Consider the following 10794-nt stretch of genomic DNA (forward strand, 5'->3'; position numbering starts at 1 on the left):
CTGAGTGGGTCCTCGATAGTGGATGTACAAATCACATGACTGGTGACAAGAATCTATTGATTGATGCTCCCTTATCACCATCGCATCTGAAGCATATCATCTTCGCTGACAAAGGCAAAAGTCAGGTATTGGGTCTAGGTAAGGTTGCGATCACAAAGGATCGACACATGGACAAAGTCATGCTTGTCGAGTCCTTAGGATACAACCTCATGTCTGTCTCAATGCTTTGTGATCTTGATATGGTAGTTGTCTTTGGCAAGTATCGTTGTGTTGTGGTTATGGAAGCTGACAATTCCAAAGTCTTCGAAGGCTTTAGGAGAGGAGACTTGTATATTGTTGATTTCTCTACAGGACCGCAACCAGCCGTGTGCCTACTTGCAAAAGCTTCAGAAGGATGGCTATGGCATCGACGACTTGGTCATGCAGGCATGAGGAATTTGCACACGCTTGCGAAGAAGAAGCATGTCATTGGCATTGAGAATGTCAAATTCCTCAAGGATCACCTATGTGGAGCTTGTGAAGCTGGAAAGATGACCAAGGCTAAGCATCCAGCGAAGACTATCATGACCACTACTCGACCATTCGAATTGCTTCACATGGACCTCTTTGGTCCTAACCATTACTCAGCTGTCACAAATGACGCATCTCTCTATGGGCTTGTTATTGTTGATGATTACTCTCGTTACACATGGGTACACATTGTTACTTACAAACATGAAGTGCAGGAAGTCTTCAAACGATTTTCCTCGAGGGCTTCAACCAACTTTGGTGTGAAGATCAAGCACATCAGAAGTGACAATGGAACTGAGTTCAAGAATTCTGGTCTTGATGACTATCTTGATGAACTTGGTATTACTCATGAGTTATCTGCTCCTTACACTCCTCAGCAAAATGGCGTCGTGGAGCGCAAGAACAGAACTCTTGTTGAGATGGCTCGCACTATGCTTGATGAGTACAAGACGCCTCGTCACTTCTGGATTGAGGCAATTTATACTGCGTGCCACATCATCAACAGGGTATATCTTCACAAATTCTTCAAGAAGACTGCCTATGAACTCCTCACTGACAAGAAACCCAATGTGAGTTATTTCAAAGTCTTCGGTGCTAAATGTTGGATTAGAGATCCTCATCACAATGCTAAATTTGCACCGAAAGCACATGAAGGTTTTATGCTTGGTTACGGAAAGGACTCGCACACCTACAGAGTCTTCAACACCGTTCTTCACAAGGTTGTTGAAACTGTAGATGTGCGGTTCGATGAAACTAATGGCTCGCAAAGAGAGCACCTACCCTCTGTGATAGATGAACCAGCACCTGAGGAAACTATCAAGTTCAAGGCTACTGAGGATGTCATTCCTACCGAAGAATCTGCTGAAGAATTCATTCCAGAACGTGAAGAACGTCGAGCTAATGCACCTGAAGAAATTGCTGAAGAAAATGCTGATCAAATTCCTCGACGACAACCTACTCATCCTCGCGTTGCAAAAGAAGTGCAAGTTGAGAAGATCATCGATGACATTGAAGCACCAGGTCCTCTCACACGCTCAAAAGCTTCACATTTATCTAACTTTTGTGGGCACTATGCTTTTGTCTCTATCTCAGAGCCCACTAAGGTAGATGAAGCATTTCTGGAGCCTGAGTGGATTCAGGCCATGCAAGAAGAATTACATCAGTTCGAGCTCAACAACGTTTGGGAACTGGTCAATCGTCCAGATCCTCGCAAACACAATATCATTGGCACAAAGTGGATCTACCGCAACAAGCAAGATGAAAATGGCCTTGTGGTGAGGAATAAGGCACGGCTAGTAGCTCAAGGCTACACACAGGTTGAAGGAATTGATTTCGATGAAACTTTTGCACCTGTTGCTAGACTTGAAGCTATTCGCATATTACTTGCTTATGCTAACCATCATGATATCACTTTATATCAAATGGATGTGAAAAGTGCATTCCTCAATGGTAAGCTTGAGGAAGAAGTATATGTTGCTCAACCCCCAGGTTTTGAAGATCCTAAGCATCCTGACAAAGTCTTCAGACTAAATAAGGCCCTCTATGGCCTCAAGCAGGCCCCTCGGGCGTGGTATGATACTTTGAAGGAATTCCTCATGAAGAAAGGCTTCAAACCCGGTTCACTCGACCCTACTCTTTTCACTAAATCATATGATGATGAATTGTTTGTATGCCAAATATATGTTGATGACATCATCTTTGGCTGTACTGACCAACGTTATAGTGATGAATTTGCCTATATGATGAGTGAAGAATATCAAATGTCTATGATGGGAGAGTTGAAATTCTTCTTAGGTCTTCAAATTCGTCAACAGCGCAATGGCATATTCATATCTCAGGAGAAATACCTCAAGGATGTACTGAGGAAATTCGGCATGCAAGATTGCAAAGGCGTCAAAATTCCTATGCCCACAAATGGCCATCTGTGCACTGATGAAAATGGTATTGACTTCGATCAAAAGGTATACCGCTCCATGATTGGTTCTTTATTGTACTTATGTGCATCTAGGCCAGATATTATGCTTAGTGTTTGCATGTGTGCCCGATTTCAAGCTACACCGAAGGAATCACACCATAAGGCTGTGAAGCATATTCTTCGATATCTAGCTCACACACCAACACTAGGATTATGGTACCCCAAGGGCTCGGCTTTTGATCTCGTTGGATATTCTGACTCTGACTATGCTGGTGATCGTGTGGATCGCAAGTCAACATCTGGTACATGTCATTTCCTCGGACGATCTTTGGTCTGTTGGTCCTCGAAGAAACAGAACTGCGTATCACTGTCTACTGCTGAAGCTGAGTACATTGCTGCTGGTTCTTGCTGTGCTCAATTGCTGTGGATGAAGCAAACTCTCAAGGACTACGGCGTCAACGTGAAGAATGTGCCTCTCTTCTGTGACAATGAGAGTGCCATCAAGATTGCTCACAACCCAGTTCAGCACTCAAAGACAAAGCACATTCAGATTCATCATCATTTTCTTCGCGATCATGTGTAGAAGGGCGACATTTCCATTGAGCATGTGAAGACTGAAGAACAGCTAGCCGATATCTTCACAAAGCCCTTGGATGAGAAGAGATTTAGCAAGTTGCGGTGTGAGCTAAATATCTTAGAATCTTCGAATGTTCTTTGAAAAGGACACTCATCCTAACACTTATGCAAAATTGATGACTTAGATGTGCAACACATGAACAAACGTTTTTCTTCAATCAATGAAGAATAACACTCTAAGTGTGAAGAAATTAATGAAGAATTTGATTCTCAGAACCCTACGACGATTGTACGCGGTGTCTGGAATCATCATTCTTATACGGTGGGTCACGCCACCACAAAAGTTGAAAATCTTCAATTTGAGTTTTTCCTCAGTTTTGAAATTCCTCAGTTGTTCATATTCTTCAACTTTGCAAAATCTTCATTGTTTCCGTCGTTTCTCCTCAGTTGTTCATACACACACACACACACACACACACACACACACACACACACACACACACACACACACATATATATATATGAGTTTATGTCCTCTATAGCATTCACTTATGGCTAATTCTTCAAGTTGGTTTTTCTGCTAAGTGAATGTGATCGGACCCTTCCCCCTCTATGCTATACTCAACCCAATCTATTCACAAATTCTTCATGTGCGTTATATTTGAAACTCGTTCAAAATCTTCACTGTGTCCTTGTCAGCTGAAGAATTTGCGAACGGAACTTTTAACTTATCTTATCCAAATTTCCGGCTTTGCTGCTCAAACCATTCCGCTTCCCATGATATACTTATCTATTCACACACGATCTAACACGATCTCCACTTATCAGTACGTGGGTGACACATGTCATGCGAATAAGAAGGGTTAGGGGCACGTTCGTCCAATTTCTTCAGGCGAACCGTTTTTCACCGTGGCTATAAATACCCTCTCTCCCCTGCCTCACTTCTTTTACTCCGCTCGACCTCTCTCCAAGCTCGAGCTTCTCAAACCCTAGCGCCGCCGCTACATCATCGTCGCCGGTGAGGAAGAGCTTCACTGCCTCGACCTCGTCGCCGCCGTACTCACGCCGGCCGCAGAAATCTTCACTCCGCCGCCGCCGTAGCCGTCTTCCTGCGCCAAGTTAGGGCGTGGAAGATCTGCACAGACGAGCTTCACTTCTCCACATCCCAGTTCGTCGTGTTCTTCGTTCAGGATAATTAAAAGTTACTTTTACTGCCCACTTTGATTCAAATGTTTACTACAAAATCTTCAAAGGTGTTTTTTTCTTCAAATCCTTACACACTAAACACCTCACATGTCATCTGCTCTTGATTCGTTTCTCTAAGCATCACTTTTCTTCAAGATTCCTCAATTGTGTGGATCTTCGATCTATACAACTCTGGAACCTAAGACAAAGAACGCTTAGTGAAATTCTTCAAGACTCATCTGGTCAAATTCCTCAAACTTGTTCTTATTGAAAAACCTTCTGAGAACGCATATGACCTCTCCAAATTCCTCGCAACTATACTCTGTTCACAGGTACTCATGTCCGCTGCTGAATCACTAGGTTCTCATCAACTTAACTCATTTGCAGCGTTCCTTGAAGAAAAGTTGCATACTTCTTCAGAGAGTTCAATTGTTCAAATTCCTCAACTAAAGAAAATGGCTAATGAAAAGAGGCCACAGAAAGGAGGAAAGAAGCCTGAGGTCAATACTGCCTTTGAAATCCCTGAGGACATTTATGCTGGGTACTGCACACCCCCTGAGGAAGATAAAAATCAGCGCAAGGTGCGCATTCAGAGGATAGAAAGGAGATGGGCAAAAGAGTGGAGGGAGTACAGGTATGTGACTCCAAAATACATGAAGAAATTCGCTGTTACTCCTCCATGCTCAAGACCTCCATTGGCACCTGGCCAAGAGGCAGATCCCACTAGCATCAAGCGCGGTGAGGATTTTCCTGAAGAATGGGCCAAGCGCCAGGCCAAGTTGGCCAAACAGGCAAAAGATGCAGTGAGGAAATTCAACGAAGATTCCACTGCTGCTGCTGCTGAGGCCTCTGTAAGGCCGAAGAAATCCATGGCAAAGAAGCCTGCGCACAAGCCAAGTGCCTCTTCTTCAATGCCCTCACGGCCAATTTCCTCAGCTAAGCCCTCACGGCCAATTCCTCAAGCCGCTCCTGCTCCTCCAAAGTCCTCAGCTGCTCCGACAAAATCCTCAGCACCTGTGCATCTTGCCACGTGCCAAAGGACTACAGGCATCTCCATTGCCTCAGGAGCTTCAGCTAGTTCCTCAGCTGCACCATATTCTTCAACAGGACCCTCTCTGCTGAAGACTAAGACCACTGCAGGACGAGGCTCTCGCCCAAGTCCTCAGAAGAAGCAGGTCGCCTTCCAAGTACCGTCTGAAGATGATGAAGCAGATGATGAAGAACTTGCTAATATCATCAGAGACAGGCAAGTCAGGGCCGCTAGAGCCAAGGGCACAGAAGTGCCACTGCTTTTGGATCCAAAGCTGATCCTCGACTATATTGATCTCTAGCACAAGGACCCAAACACTCCTATGCCTGATTTCAAGTTGACACCTGGCCAAAGTCACATGCTGACCCATTTCATCAGTGAAGAAAAATGGAAATATGAGAAGGCCAGGCAACTCAAGAAAGCACAGTACAGGAAGGAGAAGTTTCTGAAGAACAACGTTGTCCCTATGACAACTGATGAACTCGTAAAGCTCCAGTCTGAAATCAAAGTCCTCAGCGATGATTTCAACGCTTACTATGCTGATTGGAAAGGAGCCAAGGTCAGGTTCGTCAATCTAACAAAGACACTCACTTCAAGTGCCACTGCCCCTGTGCATATTGAAGTCACTCCGGCTGAAGCATCTGCTCAGCAAACTAAAGAACATGCCAGCACCGCTGATGACAATCAGGCTGCTGAAGATAATGTGAGTTCCAGGGCTGATGACTGCATTCCAGCCGCTGATGAAATTCCCAGGGCACCCACTTGTGGTGCGCCTGAAGAAAATGAAGAGGTCAGGGCAACTGCATCAGTTGTGCCTGAAGAAACTGCACCAAATTCCTCTGCTCCACCTGCGCCTACTCCAACTCCAATCCTTCCATCTGCATCAGATGTGAAGAAGACCAAGGCTGCAGAGCGTGCATGAATGAAGAAAAGGAAAGCATCAGCATCTTCAGATTCTTCTGCTCCGAAGAAAATGAAGCCTATGACTAGCTATTTTGCAAACCCGATTGATGCTGTTCCAATCTCAACCATGCCATCCAAGGACCTTGTTCCTTTTGGTGAAGAATATGTGATCCCTAGTGGATCTGATGAAGAAACTCCTTCTGCTGCTACGTCATAGCAGATGGATGAAGAAATTGAAGTGGATGAAATCCGTTCAACCCCAGTTGTTTCCTCGCATGTGCCTCAGTTTACTGCTGAAGAGGCCGGCGTTGAAGAAATTGAAGATGAAGATGTGGACATTGGCTGTACCACACCTATGATGAATGATGACTTTTGGGAAAGTCAGCACCCCAATTCTCCACTCTTCACTCCACTGCAGCAAATTCCTCAGTCCCCAGTCACTACAGTTCAAATGGGATCTGATGAAGCTCATGAAGACATTCCAGCCGCTAGTGCTGAAGAAACTGAAAATGAAGAATTCAAGAACCAGGCTGCCACTTAAGAGGAACCAGAAAATCCTCAGCCTGAAGAACCTGAGATTGCGATTCCTGAGGTTGTGATGCAACTCACTGACACTCCTCTCCCCAAACCAAAGGATCCATTCTCCAGGAAGCAAAAATTCAAGACTGATGCCTTCTTTGGCGAGCATGTATTCTTCACTGATTACAACCCTTATGACTCTGCTCGCATAAGGAAGAGGCGTTTCCGGACTGCCAGCCAGGCAAATTTCTATTCCTCAGTGCTGTTCGACATGGACAAAGTCTTCGATCATGAGCACATTCCTCACGTGGACATGGAATCTCTGCCGTGCTTCGTGCCAGTCCTCAGTGTTCTTCATGACGCTAGACTGTTAAATTTCTGCACGGACATCTGTGATTGGAATGAAGAACTTATTCTTCAATTCTATGCAACGCTGCACATCACGGGAAATTCTGAAGATGTGAATTCATGGGTGCTGGACTGGATGTGATGAGGACATCAATACCATTGTTACACCCACAACCCCTGCTGCTATACATACTGGACCAATTACTAGAGCTCGCGCACGCCAATTAAATTACCAGGTACTTTCGTTTCTTGGTAATGATTCTAATGTTCATGAGAATATGATGCTGCCTAAATTGGATACATTTGTTTTGCTTACAAATGAAGGGCCTAGCTTTGAGAAGGATGAACATTGGAGCAAGAACAAGCATGGAGATGATGGCATGCGCATGGGGGACAAGAACGGAGTTACAAGTGATGATTTCAGGACGTTGAAGCCACCATAATGCGTGCATGAAGCCTTGGACGAAATATACAAGATGCTACTTCATAACTTTCGTCCAGAGGCTATTCTAGGTGCTGCGTCACCTTATTATTGGGCCAGGCCCATGTAATTTCGAAATACTTGAGTATAGGCTATTTTTAGAGTCCGTATGTGTGGGGAAACAAGAGATTGGGTTGGTTTCGGACCCCTTCCCCAAGGGCCACGAAATTCCCCCTTCTTCCTCCATATATACAACCCTTAGGGCGTCGTTTAGACTTTGGGTTTTGTTTTAGATTAAAAGTTCGCCATAGCTGCAACTTCGCGTACTTCGTTTGTGTTCAACGACCAGACAAAGGCGTCACAGAACCCCACCTTGATCAATAAAGCTTTCATCTTATATTCGCAATATCCAGATTGCAATCTCAGTTTCTTGCTTGTTCTTCGTTTGCTCGCAGGAAACAGACCCTCGTGGTCAGGTTGATCGTGCTCCGGCGTGGTCAATAACCTCTCGGAGTTGGTTTAGCGATTGCTAAGGCGCGACGTCATCGCACGTTCGTAGTCGGATCGTCAAAGTCGACTTCCACCAAAGCGATATCCATCATCTCATCGAAAGACGGGACACCTTTGCCTCTATCAAGTGGTATCAGATTTCCAGGTTGCTCGGTGAGATTTTACAGTTTTTCGTAGTTTAGATCGAGTTTGTTCTTCATACCTACAGTCCACGAAAAAGCCACAAAAAAAATTAGGGTTAGTTCAGTATATCCGAACCAATCTTAGCCTTTACATAATCTTTTTAGGGTTTTTGCTTTGTTGAATTTGCGGTTGCATCGTCGTGTCAAGTTGCTGGTCTTAGAGTCTAGTCTTTTAGAGTTTCGAGTTCTGGTCATAAGTTGTCACGCCGCCGCCGCACCATCATCATCGCCTTGCCATCTACCACTATTGCTTATCCGCCACCGCTCTGAATCCGTATCCATATACCACCACCAATCCGTATCCATATACCACCACCGATCCGTATCCATATACCACCACCGATCCGTATCCATATACCACCACCGCTACCTATACCACCACCGCTGCCATATCCTACCACCATATATCCACCACCAATCCGAGTTCTTTTCATATTCGGTTTGTTTTAGAGATCCATCTATTTTCCGTTTCGTGTTTCCTTGCCTGAGTAGGTCTAAAAAAAAGAGTCTGGAGACCCCCGGGCAGTTTTTAGGCCAAAATTTCCGCAACCAAAAATATTTTTTCCCTATCCTATTTTTAGGTCCCGGGGAGTGTTTTGAGACACTCGCCATCATAGTGATTTTTTTGTCGCACTTTTTCGTCGTCGCTGCCCTGATTTCTGAAAAAAATAGTCAAAAAAATTTTGTGCCCATCCTGTCAGTTTGACCTGGGAAGAGTTTTGAGACACTCGCCATTATAGTGATTTTTCGCAAAAAAAAGGAGCGCAAAAAAAAGAGCGAAAAAAAGAGCAAAAAAAATTTCCAGAGTGTGCTTTTCCCTTGTTTACATGCAGCGCCGTGATTTTGTTAGTGTTCTAGGCTCGCGTCTCTAGCACGGTCTAGCCTAGGACCAGCACAGTACCGTCGTTGAGCGTTTCTTCAACTTTGCATCTCTGAATTGATTATTGCAGACCATTTTTGCTACCATATTATAAGCCTTCCCAGCTCCACATACATCTACATCGTGCGTTTGACTCTCCCTGGTAATCGCTCTATCCAGTTTTGACTACACCGGTTGACGATCACCACCTGCTGCTGGGTAAGAACTGGTAAGAATTTGAGATTCGCTTGATGGTTTTGTGACATACCACCATCACCACCACTTCCTAGTAGTCTGCAGGATCATATTCTTTTGTGTTTCTATTGCTGCTAACTATGGCAGGATCACAAGCCGATGAGACTGATTGGGAGAACATGACGAACAAGGAGTTGCATGATAAATTTCAGCAAATGATGAGTGGCCAGGTGGGAGATGTGCTAAACAGATTTGAAGAGGCTATGGAGAAGATAGATGCCGTGGAGAAGTCGTTCGAGACAAAGCTGGATAACAAGTTTACTGAATTACTCGAGCATCTTCCCCAACCACCACCGGCTGCACATGTTGCACCTCTACAACAACAACAACCACATCTCCAACGCCGCCTTCCAAATCAAGCGGGACGAGCACAGCGCGTTCCAATTGAGACTGGTCAAAATTCGGGTGCCGCTGCACCTACTGTTGATGCTTCTTTGGCTCCTGAGGAGGATGACGATTATGCGGGCGATTATGAGGATGAGGTTGATCAAAATTAGAACTACGTGCAGCCACCAGCACCACCACCAGCAGGTCGACCTCAGGTATATATTCGCAACGGTAGGCCGGCACCACCACCTCAGGTACGCGATCATGACCATCTCCCTAAACTGAAATTGAATATTCCACCATTTGAGGGTAGATATGTTCCTGATATATATCTTACTTGGGAGTTAGAAACTGAACAACGATTTACATGTTTACAATATCCTGAGGAGAGAGGTGTTCCTGCTGCTGTTTGTGCTTTCACTAGCTTTGCATGTGTTTGGTGGTCTGAACATTGTAGATTATATCCTGTTCCAGCTACTTGGGCTGCTTTGAAAACTGCTATGCGTACTCGTTGGGTTCCACCATATTATCAACGTGAATTACTTCAAAAATTGCAGCGCTTAAGACAAGGGAAAAATTCTGTAGAAGAATATTATCAGGAGTTACAAACTAGCATGATTAGATGTGATATTGTTGAGGAGAATGAAGCTATGCTTGCATGTTTTATGGGTGGATTAAATAAAGAGATTGTCAGGACCGGTTTTTCGGGATATTAATTCCCAGAAAATGGCCTTTGTGCTCACCAGCCCCAGGATTACTGTTAGCTGATGAGGCACCAACTTGATACAAGAATTCCAAGCAAAGTACAAAATATGTAGTACAAGACCATTGTGGCCTATGAGTACAACACTTGGTTTCTAGTGGTTGATGGCGGAAGCGGTTTGTGGTTCATCTGCGTCTATGGGACTCCATTTCCCACAAGAACAGCTGACCAGGATAACTCCTATCTTCGCGAGGCTGCTATCACGATTGCGTAGGTTCCGGGGCTGTCATCGCAATGGTCTCTCCAAGCAAGGAACCTGGCCAAGACAATAGCCAGGGACAAGCCAGCGAGTACGTTTGAATGTACTCGCAAACATTAAGGGCACGGGTATAATATAATAAGGGATAATCATGCTCCGAAATATTCTATGATCATAACGTCTGTCACGAATTAAACGAAATCCATGATGCACGGATGCGGGGAAAAATTATGAACATGCAATACGGGTGTAGAAATAAAATGCACCGATCGCGTGTCTGAAGCGACGCCTC

The sequence above is a fragment of the Triticum aestivum genome, chromosome 1D (genome assembly GCF_018294505.1).
Source record: "Triticum aestivum cultivar Chinese Spring chromosome 1D, IWGSC CS RefSeq v2.1, whole genome shotgun sequence".
Classification (NCBI taxonomy): domain Eukaryota; kingdom Viridiplantae; phylum Streptophyta; class Magnoliopsida; order Poales; family Poaceae; genus Triticum; species Triticum aestivum.